Here is a 21,262-nt window from a genome sequence, read left to right on the forward strand (position 1 = left end):
AATCCTTGTACATTCCCAATCCCAGGGTCATATTGTTTTTTTATTGTTACTGACTGGAAATCAAGGCTTGTCCATTCCTTCAATTCAACTTCAGAGAACCTTTTCTGCATGTGCTGACAAAGAAGTGAAATGAAAGACAAAATCAGCTTGCTGCCATACTCTTGGTCATATCTGTACGAAGGAAAGAAAGACAGGTCCCTAGTCTAATGTGCGGATCATATGTTGCACTCTAATCCTGTACAATACTAAATGGAGTTGAGACATATACAGTATTTAAACATAAACATCAATTACATGTGACTTGTAGACTCAGTAGAGACAATGATGCACTAAACAAAAGATTTTTTCATAAAAAAGTACAAATTGATTTTTATTACTACAATCAAAGATACACAGTCATTATAAAATAATAAAAATATAATTTAACAATGGATTGTTTTTAATATATATTGATATTTTATAATGTAACAATGGATTGTTTTTAATATATATTGTTAATATTTTATAATGGATGTGTATCTTTGATTGTAGTGATAAAAATCAATTTGTACTTTTTTATGAAAAAATCTTTTGTTTAGTGCATCATTTTCTCTACTGAACCTACAAGTCACATTTATTGTACATGATTACAGTGCAACATATGATCCTCACATTAGACTAGGGACCGGTCTTTCTTTGCTTGGTTTATATTACCCTGTGCTTATTTTGTATTATAGGGTAACTCCTTGTATTTTGGTACATGTTTGTACGAATCCATCAGATCCCTTACTGTGCTGCTTCAAAAGACAGGACTGCCAAAGTATTGTTCCTTAACGCCTTAACCGCGGCGGCAATTCCGCTGCGGTGCGGGTGTGCTAATGAGGGGGCGGGGCTGCGTTGGCCATTGGCCATTTGCAGCACTGGGGAGGGAGTGCTCCCGTCGGCCAATGGCCGAACGAAAGGGGTTAATTTAGCCAGTCTTTGCCCTTGAATACTGTAAGCTTCAACAGTGGTCAGAGAGGTTTTCTGGAACAGCTTGCACAAAGGTGCAAGTTCCCACAGAATGTCATTCAGTGCTCGAAGGAAAATATTGTAGTATGAGTTAGATAGCTTTTTGTAGCAATATTGATCAATGTGGTAATTTTCCTGAACTTTCTAATGCCTGAAATATTTAAGAGTAACCTCATAACTACGCATTAGCGTATCAAGTGCCTTGAAAGCCTCCGCACCTTTATTTAGTGGCCGAAAAGAGACCACTTTTTAATCAGTGACCTTTGCAATCTGACAGAGACATCTAGTCCCAGATTCCTTACCTTAAAGCACGGATACTCATGGTATGGCCCAAGGGCCGTCAGCGGCCTGGCAAGCCTTTCTTGGTGGCCCGCGGACCTAGCATACATCGTCCCTGTGTTTTTTTTTTAAAGAGTGTCAGCAAACACCACGGGTTGCAGCAGCGAGCACTCCAAAAGCCTCTCCTCTAAGGGGGCCAGGCGATTCCAGCGATAGTCAGAGTGGAGATGCAGAGGCGCTAAGAAGAGGTGAAATAGAACAAAGCCTCATTAACAAGTAAATGGTCTTTTAAAGACCTGTGAAGTACTCAGGTGCGGCTGTGTGTGTGTGCCCGGGAAGCTGTCTCAGCCCGGGCTGCCGCACGCGTGCGGTGAGGTGACAGAGGGTGATGGAGGGCAGCAGGGAGTGAGAGCCCGTTGAGGTGACAGAGGTCAGCAGGGAGTGAGAGCCGGGTGAGATGGCAGAGGGCAGAAGGGTGTGAGAGCCGGGTGAAGTGACAGAGGGCAGCAGGGAATGGGAGCCGGGTGAGATGGCAGTGGCTGACAAAGGGCAGTAGGGAGTGAGAGCCGGGTGAGGTATCAGAGGGCAGCAGGGAGTGAGAGCTGGGTAAGGTGACGAAGGGCTGCTGGGAGTGAGAGCCAGGTGAGGTGACAGAGGGCCGCAGGGACTGAGATCCAGGTGAGGTCACAGAGGGCAGCAGGGAGTGAGAGCCGGGTGAGGTGACAGAAGGCAGCAGGGAGTGAGAGCCGGGTGAGGTGACAGAAGGCAGCAGGGAGTGAGAGCCGGGTGAGGTGACAGGGGGCAGCGGGGACTGAGATCTGGGTGAGGTGACAGAAGGATGCAGGGAGTGAGAGTTGGGTGAGGTAACAGAGGGCAGTAGGGACTGAGGTGTGCGTTAAGAGCCTGTGATGTGATGTTTTCCGCCAGCCTGTAGTCAGAGGGTTGAGCCAAGGCCTGGTCTCCGCTCTCGCAGCACAGTGCACAAATGCTCACCGCCAAGTTGGCACTATATATAATTGATGCATGTATACCTACAGACGGGTGACTGGCACCAAAGGGGGGCTTTGATCTGACAGCTCGGGGTGAGAGTCAGAATTAAAGCCAGTGACAGACGTGACCCCAGGCCCTGTGGTGGGACACAAACCCTGCGAAGCAGCAAATTCAGAGAGAAAACAAACTGGCTTTTACATTACACAGGGAGAGTGGGAGTGGGGAGGGCTGTCTCTGGGCTGGTGATGGGGACGTGTAGACACAGTATGTGTGCATTGCCCGAGAGACAGATAGAGACAGAAACCAACAGAGACAGATAGAGATAGAGACAGACCGAGACAGGGACAGACTGACCGATATAGACAGAGACAGAGCTAGATAGAGACAGAGCTAGATAGAGACAGAGCTAGATAGAGGCAGAGCTAGATAGAGGCAGAGCTAGATAGAGGCAGAGCTAGATGGAGGCAGAGCTAGATGGAGGCAGAGACAGATGGAGGCAGAGACAGATAGAGGCAGAGACAGATAGAGGCAGAGACAGACAGCGACAGAGACAGACAGCGACAGAGGCAGACAGCGACAGAGACAGACAGACAGAGAGAGACAGAGCGAGAGAGATAGAGACAGGGACAGATAGAGGCGGAGGCAGACAGGGACAGAGACAGATAGAGGCAGGGACAGGGGCAGACAGGTAGAGGCAGAGACAGAGAGATGGAGAGGGAGACGAAGAGGGAGGCAGGGAAAGGGAGGGAGAGGGAGGGAGACAGAGAGTGACAGGGGAAGGGGAGGGAGAGAGAGAGGGAGACGGAGGGAGACAGACCGAGGGAGACAGACCGAGGGAGACAGACCGAGGGAGACAGACCGTGGGAGACAGACCGTGGGAGACAGACCGTGGGAGACAGACCGAGGGAGACAGACCGAGGGAGACAGACCGAGGGAGACAGACCGAGGGAGACAGACCGAGGGAGACAGACCGAGGGAGACAGACCGAGGGAGACAGACCGAGGGAGACAGACCGAGGGAGACAGACCGAGGGAGACAGACCGAGGGAGACAGACCAAGGGAGACAGACCAAGGGAGACAGACCAAGGGAGACAGACCAAGGGAGACAGACCAAGGGAGACAGACCAAGGGAGACAGAAGGAGGGAGAGAGACAGACAGAAGAAGACAGAGAGAGAGAGAGAGAGAGAGCGTTGGACAGACGGAGAGTGACAGACAGAGGGAGGGAGACAGATGGAGACAGATAGCGGGAGAGAGAGAGGGAGACAGAAGAGAGGGAAAGAAATAGAGAGAGAGGGAGACAGAGTGAGGCAGACAGAATGAGAGAGAGGTAGAGAGATAGAGAGAGGGAGAGAGAGAGAGAGGGAGATGTGTGTATGCCGGGTCTGGTGGCTCAGTGGATGAAGGCATCCGCTGTAGGGGCCTGTGTTCAACCTCATGGTCACACTTCTTTTTGTTGCTCTAGCCTCTCCCCCCCCTTCCCCCACTGACCCCGCCCCAACCGGTGTGGCCCTCTGCCACAAACCACACTGTAAATTTGGCCCCCGGAGAAAGTTTGGGAGTACCCATGCCTTAAAGGAACCCAGGCGTCAACACTTTTGCTTGAGCAATACCCTTATGCGCCAGTTGATGGGGTTGGTTGGGTCTGCGCAGCGTCCCCAGTGTGATCCACATCAGAAGTGAATTCAGAGTCACCAATATAGGCCCCACCTCATGAAGAGAGCGACTCTGTCACTTTTTGGCAGGCCTTTTTCAACATTTTGGTGTGTAGGTTTTTCATTGATGTCGAAGAAGATTCTGGATTCAAACTGTGGGGCGCCTGCCATATGCCATGTCGGTGACAGATCCACACTTAGTTTATCTCTGCTGCCTGTAGAGTGACCACGGCTTTAAGTCAAGCTCCGACGTCTGGGCCACGGCTCCGAAGGCTTTGAGGAAGCGGTCCCTAAAGCTGCTTGCGGCCAGACTTTCACCCTGAAGGTCTTGTTCCTGATCGAGGATGAGGACAAGTGTCCTCCTTGTTAGCATTTATTTTGTGTCAGGACTCCATTATTTTTGCATTGCCATTTTGTGTCAAACACCTGTGCACGACCCTCCTGGTCGTTTCTGCTGATGTCTGATGAAACTCTAACAGTCACAACCACCCTGCCCTTCCTGCTCCTTGTGGTTGAGCCAATTTCGAAAAAGGGAACAAATAATTGGCCTCACCACCCTCGGACTGAACTCTTGCACACACCCACCTTGTTTAGCAAAACTTGGTCACACCACCGTCCCAACCGTCCCAGAACTTATTTCTTTCACATATCCTGCTGTTCAATATCTGTCTGTTCTAGTGGAGAAGTGTGGCTCAATGGTTAGAGCATTTAACAACAAGGGGTGGTGATGGACAGAGTTTCTGAATTAAGCAGAATACTCTCACCCAGTCAAGAGATCAGGGCTAGATCCAACACCATTCTTTAGCTCACTGCACCATCCCAGTTCAGAACCTGGCTATATGCAAATTAGTCTGTTCCTGTCCCAGTGCATGATGGGAACAGGGCAAACCAAACTACCAAGCCAATTCTTACACTGGGAAGGAAACAAGCTTCCGGGGACCGGTTTCTGCCATTTCAGGCGTCGTCTGCCCGGCTTGCTTGAATCCTGATGGTGCAATGAGCAAGGGACTCACATCTGAGTATACCCTTCCACGCTTAGGGTGGACAAAATATTTAACAACAAGGGGTGGTGATGGACAGAGTTTCTGAATTAAGCAAAATACTCTCACCCAGTCAAGAGATCAGGGCTAGATCCAACACCGTTTTTTAGCTCACTGCACCATCCCAGTTCAGAACCTGGCTATATGCAAATTAGTCTGTTCCTGTCCCAGTGCATGATGGGAACAGGGCAAACCAAACTACCAAGCCAATTCTTACACTGGGAAGGAAACAAGCTTCCGGGGACCGGTTTCTGCCATTTCAGGCGTCGTCGGCCCGGCTTGCTTGAATCCTGATGGTGCAATGAGCAAGGGACTCACATCTGAGTATACCCTTCCACGCTTAGGGTGGACAAAATATTTAACAACAAGGGGTGGTGATGGACAGAGTTTCTGAATTAAGCAGAATACTCTCACCCAGTCAAGAGATCAGGGCTAGACCCAACACCGTTTTTTAGCTCACTGCACCATCCCAGTTCAGAACCTGGCTATATGCAAATTAGTCTGTTCCTGTCCCAGTGCATGATGGGAACAGGGCAAACCAAACTACCAAGACAATTCTTACACTGGGAAGGAAACAAGCTTCCGGGGACCGGTTTCTGCCATTTCAGGCGTCGTCGGCCCGGCTTGCTTGAATCCTGATGGTGCAATGAGCAAGGGACTCACATCTGAGTATACCCTTCCACGCTTAGGGTGGACAAAATATTTAACAACAAGGGGTGGTGATGGACAAAGTTTCTGAATTAAGCAGAATACTCTCACCCAGTCAAGAGATCAGGGCTAGATCCAACACCGTTTTTTAGCTCACTGCACCATCCCAGTTCAGAACCTGGCTATATGCAAATTAGTCTGTTCCTGTCCCAGTGCATGATGGGAACAGGGCAAACCAAACTACCAAGCCAATTCTTACACTGGGAAGGAAACAAGCTTCCGGGGACCGGTTTCTGCCATTTCAGGCGTCGTCGGCCCGGCTTGCTTGAATCCTGATGGTGCAATGAGCAAGGGACTCACATCTGAGTATACCCTTCCACGCTTAGGGTGGACAAAATATTTAACAACATGGGGTGGTGATGGACAGAGTTTCTGAATTAAGCAGAATACTCTCACCCAGTCAAGAGATCAGGGCTAGATCCAACACCGTTTTTTAGCTCACTGCACCATCCCAGTTCAGAACCTGGCTATATGCAAATTAGTCTGTTCCTGTCCCAGTGCATGATGGGAACAGGGCAAACCAAACTACCAAGCCAATTCTTACACTGGGAAGGAAACAAGCTTCCGGGGACCGGTTTCTGCCATTTCAGGCGTCGTCGGCCCGGCTTGCTTGAATCCTGATGGTGCAATGAGCAAGGGACTCACATCTGAGTATACCCTTCCACGCTTAGGGTGGACAAAATATTTAACAACAAGGGGTGGTGAAGGACAGAGTTTCTGAATTAAGCAGAATACTCTCACCCAGTCAAGAGATTAGGGCTAGATCCAACACCGTTTTTTAGCTCACTGCACCATCCCAGTTCAGAACCTGGCTATATGCAAATTAGTCTGTTCCTGTCCCAGTGCATGATGGGAACAGGGCAAACCAAACTACCAAGACAATTCTTACACTGGGAAGGAAACAAGCTTCCGGGGACCGGTTTCTGCCATTTCAGGCGTCGTCGGCCCGGCTTGCTTGAATCCTGATGGTGCAATGAGCAAGGGACTCACATCTGAGTATACCCTTCCACGCTTAGGGTGGACAAAATATTTAACAACAAGGGGTGGTGATGGACAGAGTTTCTGAATTAAGCAGAATACTCTCACCCAGTCAAGAGATCAGGGCTAGATCCAACACTGTTTTTTAGCTCACTGCACCATCCCAGTTCAAAACCTGGCTATATGCAAATTAGTCTGTTCCTGTCCCAGTGCATGATGGGAACAGGGCAAACCAAACTACCAAGCCAATTCTTACACTGGGAAGGAAACAAGCTTCCGGGCACCGGTTTCTGCCATTTCAGGCGTCGTCGGCCCGGCTTGCTTGAATCCTGATGGTGCAATGAGCAAGGGACTCACATCTGAGTATACCCTTCCACGCTTAGGGTGGACAAAATATTTAACAGCAAGGGGTGGTGATGGACAGAGTTTCTGAATTAAGCAGAATACTCTCACCCAGTCAAGAGATCAGGGCTAGATCCAACACCGTTTTTAGCTCACTGCACCATCCCAGTTCAGAACCTGGCTATATGCAAATTAGTCTGTTCCTGTCCCAGTGCATGATGGGAACAGGGCAAACCAAACTACCAAGCCAATTCTTATTTTGGGAAGGAAACAAGCTTCCGGGGACCGGTTTCTGCCATTTCAGGCGTCGTCGGCCCGGCTTGCTTGAATCCTGATGGTGCAATGAGCAAGGGACTCACATCTGAGTATACCCTTCCACGCTTAGGGTGGACAAAATATTTAACAACAAGGGGTGGTGATGGACAGAGTTTCTGAATTAAGCAGAATACTCTCACCCAGTCAAGAGATCAGGGCTAGATCCAACACCGTTTTTTAGCTCACTGCACCATCCCAGTTCAGAACCTGGCTATATGCAAATTAGTCTGTTCCTGTCCCAGTGCATGATGGGAACAGGGCAAACCAAACTACCAAGCCAATTCTTACACTGGGAAGGAAACAAGCCCTGATCTTTGGACTGGGTAAGAGTGGTCTGCTTAATTCAGACACTCTGTTCATCACCACCCCCTTTTCTGAATCGTTAATGGTTAGAGCGGCAGACCCTGATGCAGAGGTCTGGCCCGGGACCAGGGTTCAATTCCTGCCTCGGCAGGTCTTGGCCTCAATTTCCTCGGACCTGATAATTCTCGCCTCGGTGCCTATTCTAATCATGGGCCCCACTCTGCAACTCTGGGCAATAGCTTGCTTAATCTCCACAACAGCCCCAACAGCGCTGGGATGCCTGGCTGCACCTGGGTGGTGCCCAGGAGTGGACATTTCACAGGGAAGCCACGAAGGGTTCCTAAGCGGTATACGGACAGCGCCGGGACACCTCCGGTGGAGGTAGCTGTGCGCTTTACAAATGCCAGCATTTCATTTCATTTAATTTCTCTCACGTACTTTTCCTGTTTTGCAAGACCTGTCCATAATCTTTTGCACCATCTGTTGCAGCACCGTCCTGCCTGAACAAAGAATGGCGTAACTGCATTCTGACTCGGGGGCGCCAGGCCCCATCCAAACTGGTTTCTTATGGTGGGAAATGTGTATATAAGGCCTGTAAGCTGCGGAGTGAAGTAGCAGCCTCCTCTGTCTTGTCTCCGACGAGCTTGGGACTCTGTTCCATAGCCCGGGCTATTCTAATAAAACTTGGTTCCTCCTGCAGACGAAGGCTCCTGTGTCTCCTTTTTTCTATATAAGGAGGGTATGGAACACTTGGGCAGTTCCCCCGCCGTCGAGACCCAGTAAGTGGGTAAAAACGTTTCTTCAAATGGCGCCCGAAAAGCGACCCCACGAGCAAGAAGGTCAGGCCCGGTGGATGTGAGGAGGTGCACGGAGAGACTCCGACGGAGGTACCCTACCCGAGGGATTCTTGCAGTCCGGTAGCCGAACGACTCGCCCACCGTTCCTCCCCGCCCGGTCTGGGCCACATGACCGCGACCTCGCTGGGGTCCCCTAACAAAGTGATTTATGAAACAGGAGACAGCCCTACGTCTGATGAAGAGAACTACCCCTGTCAGGTAAGGGTGGGCTGATCACCCACCGAGTCTGTGTGATTCTGCTGTTATTGACTTTTGCAAAAGCCAAGCCAGCGAGGTGAGTTTCTTAAACCCGCTGTTATCTGTTTACAAACATGCCGGCCAGTAGTGAGTTTAAGAAATGATGTTGTATGTGTGTGCAGGACTCCCAGCTGGAGGCGGCCTGTCCGCTTCCTCCAGTGGGGACCCCTGGTCACACCATGTATACTAAACATGGTCCTTCTGCTATAATGTTTTCCCCTTTTTGGACCAAATACACTAAACAAAGTAACTCAAAATTACAATGGCCGCCTTATGGGTCTTTTGACCCGCAAGTTCTGGCAAATCTAGAGGAACAGCTATTAAAACAGCTATTAAAACGGAAGATTCGTCCCTCGATGTTTGAGTCTGTCAGGTTGTGGAGGAAGGAAATTGAGAAGAGAGCAAAGAAGGAAAAGGCACTAGAAAGGAAGCGGGAGCGGATGTCAATGGCTGACCATGCTAGGGAGCACAAACCGGACTGAATGGAAAAATCTGTAGCGATAGCTGATAGGTAAAATAGGGCGAGGGTGCAGAAGTGCTACCCGGCCCGTGAAGAGAAAGGAAAAATGCTTTACGGAAGGGGGAGAAGAGGGCAATTCCCTGCTCGATACCATGTTGGAAAGTCCTCCTGCTTATGCCCCCATGTACCCTGCGCTGACAGCCCCTGCCCCGCTTGCAGCTGCACCAGCCGTGCTGCATACTCCTGCCCCCACTGCCCCTCCTATTGTTCCCCCCCGTCACACCGATCCCCCCTATTTTGACGCCTATGACACCGACTGCGCACACTACCCCTGTCTTCGCCACAGGACTGACGAGTCCCCATCCGCCCAATCCCTGCAGCTTTACAACTGCCCGCCCCTTCCCCTTTTCCCCGTGGTCTACTTTTAAGCAGGATTTATATATATTATTGAATTCCCCCCGACTGGCTTCCTTGCGCTCTGCAGTCAGCTTTTCGTCCCTTCGAGAAGATGACCTGCAAAAGCAACAGTGTGAATGTTGGATAAATAGCGGGAATATTTACCCATTTAAAGAAATATGGTCCACCTTTTCCCAGTGGACGATTATGGAACAGACCACCTGGGCTGAATACATGTGTACCTTGGTTATGCAGTGATTCGAGAATTCATTTATGCAGATACCCGCCGGAATAGTGGACCTCAGGTCACAAATAAAAAGAGGAGATGTGCAGGGAGAGGGGATGTTTGGCGCTATGTCTTCTTTGATAGCTTACCACGATATGACCGCCTTCCCCAAACCCCTCTAGAGACAGCTATGCCAATGAGAGACGCGGCCCCTGTCTTTGTTAACGCACTCACCGATGCCCAAAATAATGGCTGAGGACCTGTTGAAGCCCACTGGCGTAGGCTATGGGTTCATGTCCATTGGAAAAGGTCAGAGGTAATGCAGTTGAAAGGGCAGTTACCAGATCCTCGAAGAAATCCGGCTGCCTTTTACAAAGAATTAGGCCAGATAATATTTGCTGGTACACTTATTCTTGAAGACATCGACTTGCTCTTTGGTACTGTCGTTCCTACTGAAATTTGGGATAAAATTCGACATACTGACCATGAAGTAGAGCTGGGAGGTAAATGGGCTATTCTGGAAGCTATGGAAGACGCAAGGGCAGGAGGGACTAAGCCAGAAGCTACCATCCTGACTTTGCCCGGTGAAATAATAACACTTATGAAAACATTTTGACCAGAAACAGTCCTTAACTGGGATAAGATAAATGCATGTAGGCAGTGAAAAGATGAAAGTGTGGCTGACTTCTTTACCCATTTTGAAACAGAATACAAGGGACATAGTGGCTTGGACCCCCGGATCCCAGGCTCTAGTCCAGTATTTGTCGATAAGTTTGTCAGCAACATGCTTCCTGAGATTTCCGCCAGGCTCAAGAAAGTTGAGAGTACATGGTCTGCCTAGACTATGAATGGTATCTTGGCTATGACAGAGTATCACGAGAATAGGGAGAATGAAGATAGAGAGAAGGAAAGTAAGAAGGCTAGGGATCTTAAGACTAAGGTACTTCTGCAAAAGGCTTACCCTCCTCGAGGTCCCGATGCCCGCGGGAATTTCAGACCACAGCCCCAACCCCCTCCGAGGGCTCGATAGTCTACCCCCTCAGGCCCTCAACGCACGGGAGCCCTCCAAACAGATCAGTGTGCTTATTGTAAAGGGCACGGCCATTGGATAGATGAGTGTCCCGTATTAGCTGAAGACATCCGAACAGGGAAGACTCGGCCATGTGCTCCTAGGGAGAGGAGGCGAACTAGGGACCATGGCCCGCCCCGTCTACAGGACAAAGAGCATAGGCCCATGGATGATGCCCCTGTCCGGCAACGCCCGGCCAGTAGGTTTGATGGATACTAAGCAACACGCACTTATTACAATGATGATTATGACAAAGTTGATGAGACAGGGTTCTATCAAGTATAGGACAGCCAGGAAAGGGTTATTACTTGAGTGCAAATTCCAGTGGATCAAAGGGGCCCATATGTTCAAATGTCAGTTGTGGGGAACAATCAGAATTTTCTTCTGGATACTGGGGCGACCAGGTCTTCTATTACACGTCTGTCAGTCCCAGAGGCACCCCTTTCTGGCATCTCCGTGGGTTTTTCAGGAACACCCATGACCAGCCCTGTCTCTGAACTCCTCCCTCTCGATATTGGCCCCGCACATGTTGACACTCCCTTGGTCCTCATTACAGGTTGCAGTGAAAACTTATTAGGCCTGGATTTACTGAAAGCTCTGTATGCGACCATATCATGTACTCCCCAAGGTGTATCCCTAACAATTTCCCCCACCGTAGCCTCCTATATGTATCCGGTCCCCTCCCACCAGAGTTGCAGTCTTTAGCTTCCTCCCTCTGGGCATCATCAGACACTGATGTCAGCTGTGTCAATATACTATTCAGCCTGGTGCCATCCTTCCCCGCCTTCGACAGTATCGACTGCCCGCGGAAGGAAAAGCGGCCCTTTTAACAATAATATCTGAATTGATGGACAAGGGCCTAATGGAGGAGACACTTGGTAATATTTGTAACAGTCCCATTATTCCGGTTCTTAAAAAGACCAATGGAGATGCCCTCTCCCCTAAAATATACAGATTCGTGATTGACCTTAGAGCCCGTAACAAAATAACAATCTCCCAATACCCTGTTGTCCCCGACATTACTGCCCTCTTGACGATGGTCCCTTCTGACGCCACGCACTTTTCTGTCATAGACCTGAAGATTGCCTTTTTCAGTATTCCTATACATCCTGACAGCAGACATTTTTTTGGTTTCTCCCTTGGTGGGCGGAGCTTTAGATTTTGTCGCAACCCTCAAGGCTTCACCGAGAGCCCCAGTATCTATAGTCAAGCTCTGAAAAGTCAACTAGATTCCTTGGAACTCCCTGATAATTCCACACTGCTGCAGTATGTTGATGACCTCCTCATTACTGCAAAATCCGCCCGACATGTAAAGAGGCTACTCTCTGTTTGTTACGCCACCTTGCCCTCCATAACCACAAGGTCTCTTTAAAAAAGCTTCAGTTTTCTCAAGAGAAGGTGACCTGTTTAGCTCATCTCCTCTCGAAGGAGATAGGCAGCTCACCGCTGATCGTGTAGCCGTTATCAATGCTATGGCGGCCCCCCGGACATAAAAGCAGGTGCGAGCCTTCATAGGTCTAACCTCATACTGCAGACAGTGGATTTCCAATTTCTCGGCCATGGTCAAACCTCTTCTTGCCCTCACCACTAAAGACATATCAGACATTTCTTTTCCATGGACTAGAGAGCATACGCAGGCCTTCCAGGATTTAAAAAGAGCTCTGTGTACTGCTCCAGTCCTCGGTACTCCTGATTATAACAAACAATTTTTTCTTTTTGTACATGAGACAGACGGCTGTGCATGCGCTGTCTTGACCCAGATATTCAGAGGTCACCATCGGCCATGTGCCTATTTTTCAGCTACCTTAGATCCGGTTGCCAGGGCTCTCCCAGGATGCCTACGGGCGACAGCTGCGGCCGCACTCATGGTCCGTCAGAGTGCGGGGATTGTCATGAACTCCCCCTTGACTCAGATGGTTCCCCATTCTGTGGATACCCTCCTTAATAACACCAAGACACAGTACCTCACTAGCTCACTACTCACAGGATATGAATTGACACTCTTTTCCAGCCACATTAACATCAAGAGATGCACTGTACTGAATCCCGTCACCTTACTCCCACTGGATACTAAGGATGCCTGTTTAGATCCATGTGACTGTATATTGAGGACAGAGGAGGAGACGAAGGGACGGGTTGACTTACAGGATACCCCGATAGTAGACCCAGAAGGTACACTGTATGTGGACGGATCATGTTTCAGAGAGCCAAATGGTAACACATCAGCCGCCTACGCCCTCATGACATTGGAGCAAGTAGTAGAAACAGCTCAGAATCTGCAGTGCTCTGCTCAGGCTGCAGAAATTAGTGGCCCTCACTAGAGCCTGTGAGTTGAGCAAAGGAATAAAGGTTAAGATCTACACTGACAGTCAGTATGCCTTTGGGGTGGGTCACAACTTTTGGAGACTGTGGAAAGAAAGAAATTTCCTTACGTCACATGGGACAAAAATTCAACACGGCTCCCTAATTTCCCGATTATTAGACTCCCTGACATTTCCTAGGAAGGTAGCTATTATAAAATGTAAAGCGCATAAGAAAGTGACGGATGATGTTGGAAAAGACAATGCCCTGGCTGACCAGACAGCCAGCCAGACAGCTCTTAAGACAAAGGAAGGAATGTATGTGGGAGGTCCCGCCAGGTGGGTGGCAGCGGGGGGTATGGTTGAAGATACCGTGCAGAGTGTGATCGATATTCAGTCTCATGCTACCCCTGAGGAGCTGAGGATGTGGACAGAGCATTTGGCGGTAAAGGAAATAGATAATTGTTGGGCCGGTATCACTATGAAGAGACAATGGATGTTGCCCGACAGTCATGTGCTACCGGTAGTAATGATGGCCCATAGCCCTGCTCACATTAGTGCAAAAGGGATATGTAAGTTCCTGGAACCCACCTGGTATAACTCAAAGATACCAGCATATGCTGAGAGGATGGTCAAAACATGCATGATTTGCCTTATGTACAACCCGGGAAAAGGTACAGTAACCTCTGAAGGAGGATTCTCTCCCCCTACCTTTCCTTTCGAAGTTCTCCAGATGGATTATATCCAGATGGACAGATGTAACAATTTAAAATACGTCCTGGTGGTGGTCTGTTCCTTCAGCCGATGGGTGGAGGCCTACCTGGTCAAAGACTGCACCGCTATCACTACCGCCAAAATACTCTTGAAAGAATACTTCCCACAATTTGGTTTTCCCCGTTTGGACTGGAGTGACAACGGGACACACTTTACGGCTCAAATAATAGAGTATGTTTGTTCAGTACTGGGTATGAAACAAAAATTTCATGCAGCTAACCACCCCCAGTCAGCAGGTCTAGTGGAGGTGTACAATGGCATCCTAAAGACTAAAATGGCCAAGATTGTAGCCGAGACAGGTGTCACTTGGGTTGATGCTCTCCCCCTGGCTCTGCTGTCTGTCAGGACAATGGGCCATACCAGGATAGGACTATCTCACCATGAGATTGTGTTCGGGAGGCCTGCTAATGTGTGGGGTGTTCCACGGCCCCAGAAACTGTCTGGTGTTGACTGATTATCTGTACAGTTTGACTAACACCTTTCGTACTCCTTACCACCAGGTGCATGAGGCCATACCTGATAAAAGCGAGGACCCAGGACATGTTATCCAACCTGGCAACTGGGTTCTGATTCGCAACTTTCAACGTACTAAGAGCCTCGAGCCGCGCTGGACACAGCCCCACCTGGTGTTACTGGCCACCCGCACTGCCGTGAAAGTTGAAGGTCGGAAGAACTGGATCCACGCAACACACTAGGCGAGTGCCTCTGCCTCTCCCCTATGAGCAGTGAGTGAGAGAAGGACGAGGAGACTCAGAGACAGAAATAGTCCCGACGTTTGTTCTATTCAGCGACGCAAGATTACATTTCACTGCTACGGAAGCAGAGAGTGACAGTATACTGAAGGGAAAGGTGGAACACTTCTCTCACTCTGCTCAGCATCAGGAACAATTATTCCCCCGACCATATTGTTCCAACATCTACCCGATATAACTTGCGTTCCAGAAGGAAGGCTTGCCCGTGACTTCGCCCAGGTACCTATAGGCTGTAGAGCTGTGATCTCCCGGCTAAGACCGGTGCTGGTGTGTCAGACTAAGGTACTCCCCTAGGGCTCTTGGCACCTGCATCCAGTGAAGCAACCACCAATCACAGACAGCCGCTAGTGGTACCTGGCTTGGTACAATGGCAGCCGTCCAATACACCCAAGTCCAGAAACGATATGTCAGTCTCCCTCATAGCAAGTGCTTCGTGGCCTCCGTGGTGACGCTGTTTGTCTCAATCATCTTGTCTATCATTGGTTGTATGTTACTGATCTACTATCCTGTTACCCCACCAACTCCTACCCCGACTCCTGCAGAGCATCAGTATTTCACATTACCCGCCCACGAATTACCCCGCCGTGCAGAATTTATCAATAACACATTTGTCCAGATGTTACATCATCATCAGCTGATCATAAATACTTCCAACTGTTGGTCATGTGGACTGATGCCGCATGCTATGACACAACCTGTCCCATTCTTTCCTTATCCTTTATCCATTTCTGAGTCCTGTCTTGCATGGTGGATGTTGATGCAGGAGGCCTATACTATCAATGGTACTGCCAATTCTGCCCTTGGAACATTTCGAGATGACTTCTGGCAAAACAGGTCTGGCAATACCACTACCCCTTTTTGCCGACCGGCTCATCAACATTGCTATTATTGACGGATGAACTCCGTGAGATGGTGGTATTTAACTCAACTTCTCGACAAACATTTACCAAATTTCGCGCCAGAAGGCTACTACCTGATGTATGAAACACTCTGAATGTTATAAATGTGCGGGCCGTGTCTGCATCCATGGCTTGGGAACTAAGAAAGTTGGTACTAGTATCTGTGACATCATTAAAACTTTAAACTCTACGTCCCCTCCAAAGTTGGTGGCGTCCCCCCAACACTTATTTTATTTGTGGCACAGCAGCCTACACTTGGCTCCCCCGTAACTGGCCTGGTACCTGCTATCTGGCCTTCCTTCTTCCACCAACGTATTCTACCTATGGAGATTGCCACCTGTTGATGAAGGGCGCTTTGCGCTGCTCCCGTAGGGGTGTCATATCGGCTGAGGATACTGTAGGCCTGGAAGCCGGGGATTTCTTTAAGGGTTACCTCCCATTCTGGGGCCCCATGGCAAACAGTCAGGCTATACAAGGACTGTCCAGGGTCCTTGAGGCCACCATCACAGAAACAGCTGGTGCCCTCTCCAACATCACTGCAGAGCTACAGGCAAACCGCCTTGTAACACTTCAAAATCGTATGGTCCTTGACATCATCCTCGCTGATCGTTGTGGTGTGTGTAAATTGATTGGCTCCAGTTGCTGTGTGTGTATTCCAGATCACGCACCCACAGTATGTGATGCCATCCAACGTCTGCATCACCTTTCCTCTGAAATTCATCAGGATGAAGGCAACTGGTCCCTCGCAGGCTGGATCTGTGGCCCCCTTTCCCAATGGGGATGGAGGGTCCGCATCTTCCTTGCCTTGGGAGTAGCTGTCCTAGTCTCCTGCTGTTTGTACATTCAGTGCCTGCCAATGCTCTGTGTAATCTGTGTTCAGGCTCTCAAGCCTCAACCTTCTAACATTCACGACACCAATATGAAGATGATGCTCCAACAAGAAACAGATGATCTCATGAATATCGACGTTTCCTAGAGTATTGGCCACTCAATGGCAAAAGGAGGGTCTGAGGAAAAGTGTCCTTCTTGTCGGCATTTATTTTGTGTCAGGACTCAATTATTTTTGCATTGCCATGTCGTGTCAAACACCTCTGCACGACCCACCTGGTCATTTCTGCTGATGTCTGATGAAACTCTAACTGTCACCACCATCCTGCCCTTCCTGCTCTTTGTAGTTGAGCCAATTTCTAAAAAGGGAACAAAGAATTGGCCTCACCACCCTCGGACTGAACTCCTGCACACACCCACCCTGTTTCGTAGAACTTGTTTCTTTCACATATCCTGCTGTTCAAGATCTGTCTGTTCACTCACGTACATATCCTGTTTTGCAAGACCTGTCCGTAATCTTTTGCACCATCTGTTGCAGCACCGTCCTGCCTGAACAAAGAATGGCGTAACTGCATTCTGACTCTGGGGCGCCAGGACCCATCCAAACTGGTTTCTTAAGGTGGGAAATGTGTATATAAGGCCTGTAAGCTGCGGAGTGAAGCAGCAGCCTCCTCTGTCTTTTCTCCGACGAGCTTGGGACTCTGTTCCATAGCCCGGGCTATTCAAATACAACTTGGTTCCTCCTGCAGACGAAGGCTCCTGTGACTCCTTTTTTCTATATAAGGAGGGTATAGAAGACTTGGGCAGTTCCCCCCCGCCGAGACCCAGTAAGTGAGTAAAAACGGTTCTTCAAGGGGTAGGTCCCCGCTCTGCTCCAGGATTCCTACGTTTCCCCCACTCGATGTCATCGAGTCATTCAGTTAAGATGCTTAGAGAATGACTCTGAGGCTGCTGGGCCGCATAACCTCCCGCAACCTGCTAGTGTTGTATGCCTGATGACATATGCAGGCTCTGCAGAGGGCCCTTAAGTTCCAGTGGGCCAGCATCAGGGGTACCTATCTGACATGGACCACATCTCGGAGGGAACTGCACAGGACCTGCATTGGTGGCTGAGAACCTTGATTGGGCTAGAGGCAGGCCACTCTCCCTTCCCCAGCCGGATCACACAGTAGTGACACCTGCTTCACTCCTGGGAGATGGAGCGGCCATCTGGGAGAGGTGGAGATCAGAGGATTCTGGTCTCAGGTGGAATCTGGACTCCACATCAACTTGCTAGAGCTCTGAGCGATTTGCTTGGCATTGAAAGCTATTCTCCCTTCCATCAAGAGAAAGCTGGTTCAGGTGTTCACGGACTGCACCACAGCCATGTGGCATTGCAACAGACAGGGCGGAGTGCGGTCCTGGACCCTTTGTAAGGAGGACCTGCGTCCCCCGACATGGCTGGAACAGCAAGGTATATCCCTGGTGGTTCAACGCCTGGCAGGTTCTCTGAACATCAGGGCGAATGAACTCGGTCAGCGATGCCTAGCAAATCACAAATGGTGTCTCCATTGGAGGCAGGCTTAGTATATTGTGCACACTTATTCAAGTAATGCACCTTGCACTAATCCAGACAACCCTTATGATGATTTTAGTGTTTTTTGAAAACCATTGCGAGCTCTCAAAGTGGTAGCTCTGGAGTGCAGCCTTCAGGCTTATCTTGAAGGAGTGTAAAGCAGCTTGTTTTACCAAAATTAATCAACAGTGTAAATTAGATGAAAAAGAACCACACAGTGTTTTATAAAAAATAAGTCTAATTATTACACAACACAATCACTAACACACTGATATATCTCCTACACGGATATATCCAATATACACACAAAAATACTTCAAAATAATCAGGTAAGTAGCACAAATATAGGGTTTGGTTTCCTCTGGAGACTAGTGTATATTAAGGAAGTGTAATGCGATCTCCAAAGGAGAACAGGACTTGGACCAGAAGACTCAGAGGAGCTGAGGAAACAAAGAACCACCCAAGAAAAGTACCCAGGAACCACACGGAGGCTGTGTGCAGAGTGGTAACACTGCAACATGCCCAATAGAAGTCAATGGAGAAGTCATGGTTGCAGTTTTAAAGAACAAGGACCCTTCCTGGAGGACCCTGAAGAAACCCTTTGGAAGACAGAAGGTTGGAGAGCCACCCAACCTGTGAATGCCTGACCAACCAGGTTACCTGCACCCAGGAACTGGGTGCATAGAGGTGAAGTGACGTCGGAATCTGCTGTAGACTACAATGGGATACTTTGAAGGAGAAGTCACTCCACTGTCTGGACCCAAAAAGAGTGTTGTCATTCTATCTTGACCACACTAAAAAGTTCCTGGTGGACGACCAACTCTTTGTGGGGTACATTGGATCAAAGAAAGGTTGTGCGTTGCAGAAGAGGACTATCTCGCAATGGATTGTCCTCTGCATCAAAATTTGCTACGCTCTGGCCAAGTAACAGCCTCCTGAAGGCTTGAGAGCTCATTCCACCAGAGCTAAGGCTGCGACCACCACGTTGCAAAGTAGTGTTCTAGTCCTTGACATTGATCAGGCAGCAGCATGGGTTTCACTGCACATGTTCAAGGAGCACTACTGCCAGGACAGTCGGATTCGCAAGGATGGCCTTTTTGGCCGGCTCTGTCCTGCAGGATTTACTGGTCTAAACTTATCCACAGTACATCCTGGGATGGTATTGCTTGGGTATCTATTCTAAGGTAAGGAATCTGCAGCTAGATGTCTCTATCAGATGGATAAGTTACTTAAAGTCAGTAGGTCCTTATCTGATGGAGATATAATCTAGCCGCTGTTTCTTTACTGCCCACCCATCCTCCCTGCACTGTGGACAGGTTTTTAGGGCCAGGGCTGTTCCCTTTCAGGGCCCTAGTTGTTCTAAACACACCACTGTTAGTGCACGTAATGGCTCGGTGCTTCTGTCGTGAAAAGTAACTGACGTCAGCGTGCTGAGATGGCGCATATATAGGTCACTTTCCGTCACAGACGCCAAGTGGAGCTGACCGACCCCACCTAACTGTGCGCAAGGGTATTTCTCGAGCAAATGTCTTAAGGATCCAGCCTTACGCCTGGGATATTCTAAGGTAAGGAATCTGCTGCTAGATTATTTCTCTACCAGATAAGGCATTACCGATGGTAAGTAACTTAGTAACTTTCCCATGTTGTCCTGATACTTCCTTGCTGGAGTTTAGGAGAACGCAATGTAGACTGTCCTCAATAATGTCTCTATTTTCTTGGTCATCTGCATCTTCTTCCAGGCATCACAAACTCTCAAATCTTTTTGGTCTCACAGTGCTCCTCACGTTTTGCCCCATTTGAACTTCTAGATGCTGGTTTTCGACTCTGACAGTGCACTGAAGCCTGCTAACCAGGCTCTAGTGCCAGTGTTATTTTCCTAAAACAAGGCACATGTTAATTGTAACTCAATTGGCAAGCACTTTAGCACCCCTTGTAAGTCTCTGGTAAATGGTAACTCTGGTGCCCAGGGTGAGGGTACTAAAGATGGTTCCTATGTCCTCCAGCATGTATTATGCCACCTAAAGGGACCCACACAAAAACTGCATGCATATGCCACTGCAGGATGTGTGAAAGGGCACAAGCCCTTCTGGAAACATGACATTGCCCACTCCCTGTGGACAATGCCTACACACTGAATGTATTATTTAGAGCAGGCCTTAAGAACCCTAAAGCAGGGTGCATTAAAATGCATGTGAGGGCATATATGTATGAGCAGTTATGCACCTGTGATGCCTAGTTCCATTACTAGAGCATTGCAATTGGTCACACAGCCATATTAAGGTATGCACTGGGCACTGGTCATTACGAGTTACCCAGCTATGTAATGATTGAACTGAAAACATTAAACTATTAAACACCTCATCTCAATAAATCTATAATGATGCCAGTATCAGATTTATCATGACATGCACCTGGAGGGCATCTTAGAGGTCCTCTCTGAAAACCTACTAGTCCTCTAGTCTGCTGGATTAATGGTATCGTCCAGCCTGCAACCACGGACACGTTTCTGACCCTCTGTATTTATTTTTTATTTATTTTTTTATTTATAAAGTTTTATATAGTGCTACTTTGACACGTGGGTATCAGAGCACTTTACATACACAAAGGAAAAGAGAAATTGCATTACATCGCAGGACATGAGGATGCATAAAGATATAAGCAAACACGTAATACTTATGCATACAGTGAAGGTGAGAAAAACGCAGGTGGTTGAAACCGTCAGATAACCACCCATCCTTGAAGGTCAAGTGAGAGGGGAATCTACTAGGTTATTGAAATCTAGATTAGTTGGCTTGGTCGGTAAAGTATTTGTTGAGGAAAAGGAGTTTCAGGTCCCTTTTGAAGCAAGAGAAGGAGGGGTTACATCTGAGGTCTATTGGGAGTGTGTTCCACACCCTGGGTACGTTACCAGAAAAGGCTCGGCACTGGGTCATTTTCCTTTTCAATTTTGGAAGGATTAGAAGAAGTGAGTTGGTGCTTCTAAGAGTTCTCGAGTTTCCTGTTTTTACCAGTTTTATCAGTTTTTACCACACCCTTCCTCCTGGCTGTTACATCTGTCTGTAGAGTAAGTGAGCTGCAGGGCTTATCATCTAAGCTGCCTTACCTATCAGTCTATCCTGACAAGCGGGTGCTTCACAAAAGGGCCTCCTTTCTACCAAAAGTGGTCACTCCATTTAATATAGGCTCCTCCACATCCCTCTAAAGAAGAGGAGCAACTTCCCCATCAAGACCCAAAAAGAGCGCTATCATTTTATCTTGGTCACACATGAGAGTTCCGGGTAGTCGACCAACTCTTTGTTGGGTATCTTGGT

General features: G+C 48.6%; 1 protein-coding gene across 1 annotated transcript in view; it reads left to right on the plus strand.

Moving 5' to 3' along the window:
- Positions 1-21,262, plus strand: part of CLPTM1L (CLPTM1 like) — a 1,937,019-nt gene that overhangs the window by 1,399,898 nt on the left and 515,859 nt on the right. The window lies entirely within an intron of this gene.

Source organism: Lissotriton helveticus, chromosome 4_1 (genome assembly GCF_964261635.1).
Source record: "Lissotriton helveticus chromosome 4_1, aLisHel1.1, whole genome shotgun sequence".
NCBI classification, from domain to species: domain Eukaryota; kingdom Metazoa; phylum Chordata; class Amphibia; order Caudata; family Salamandridae; genus Lissotriton; species Lissotriton helveticus.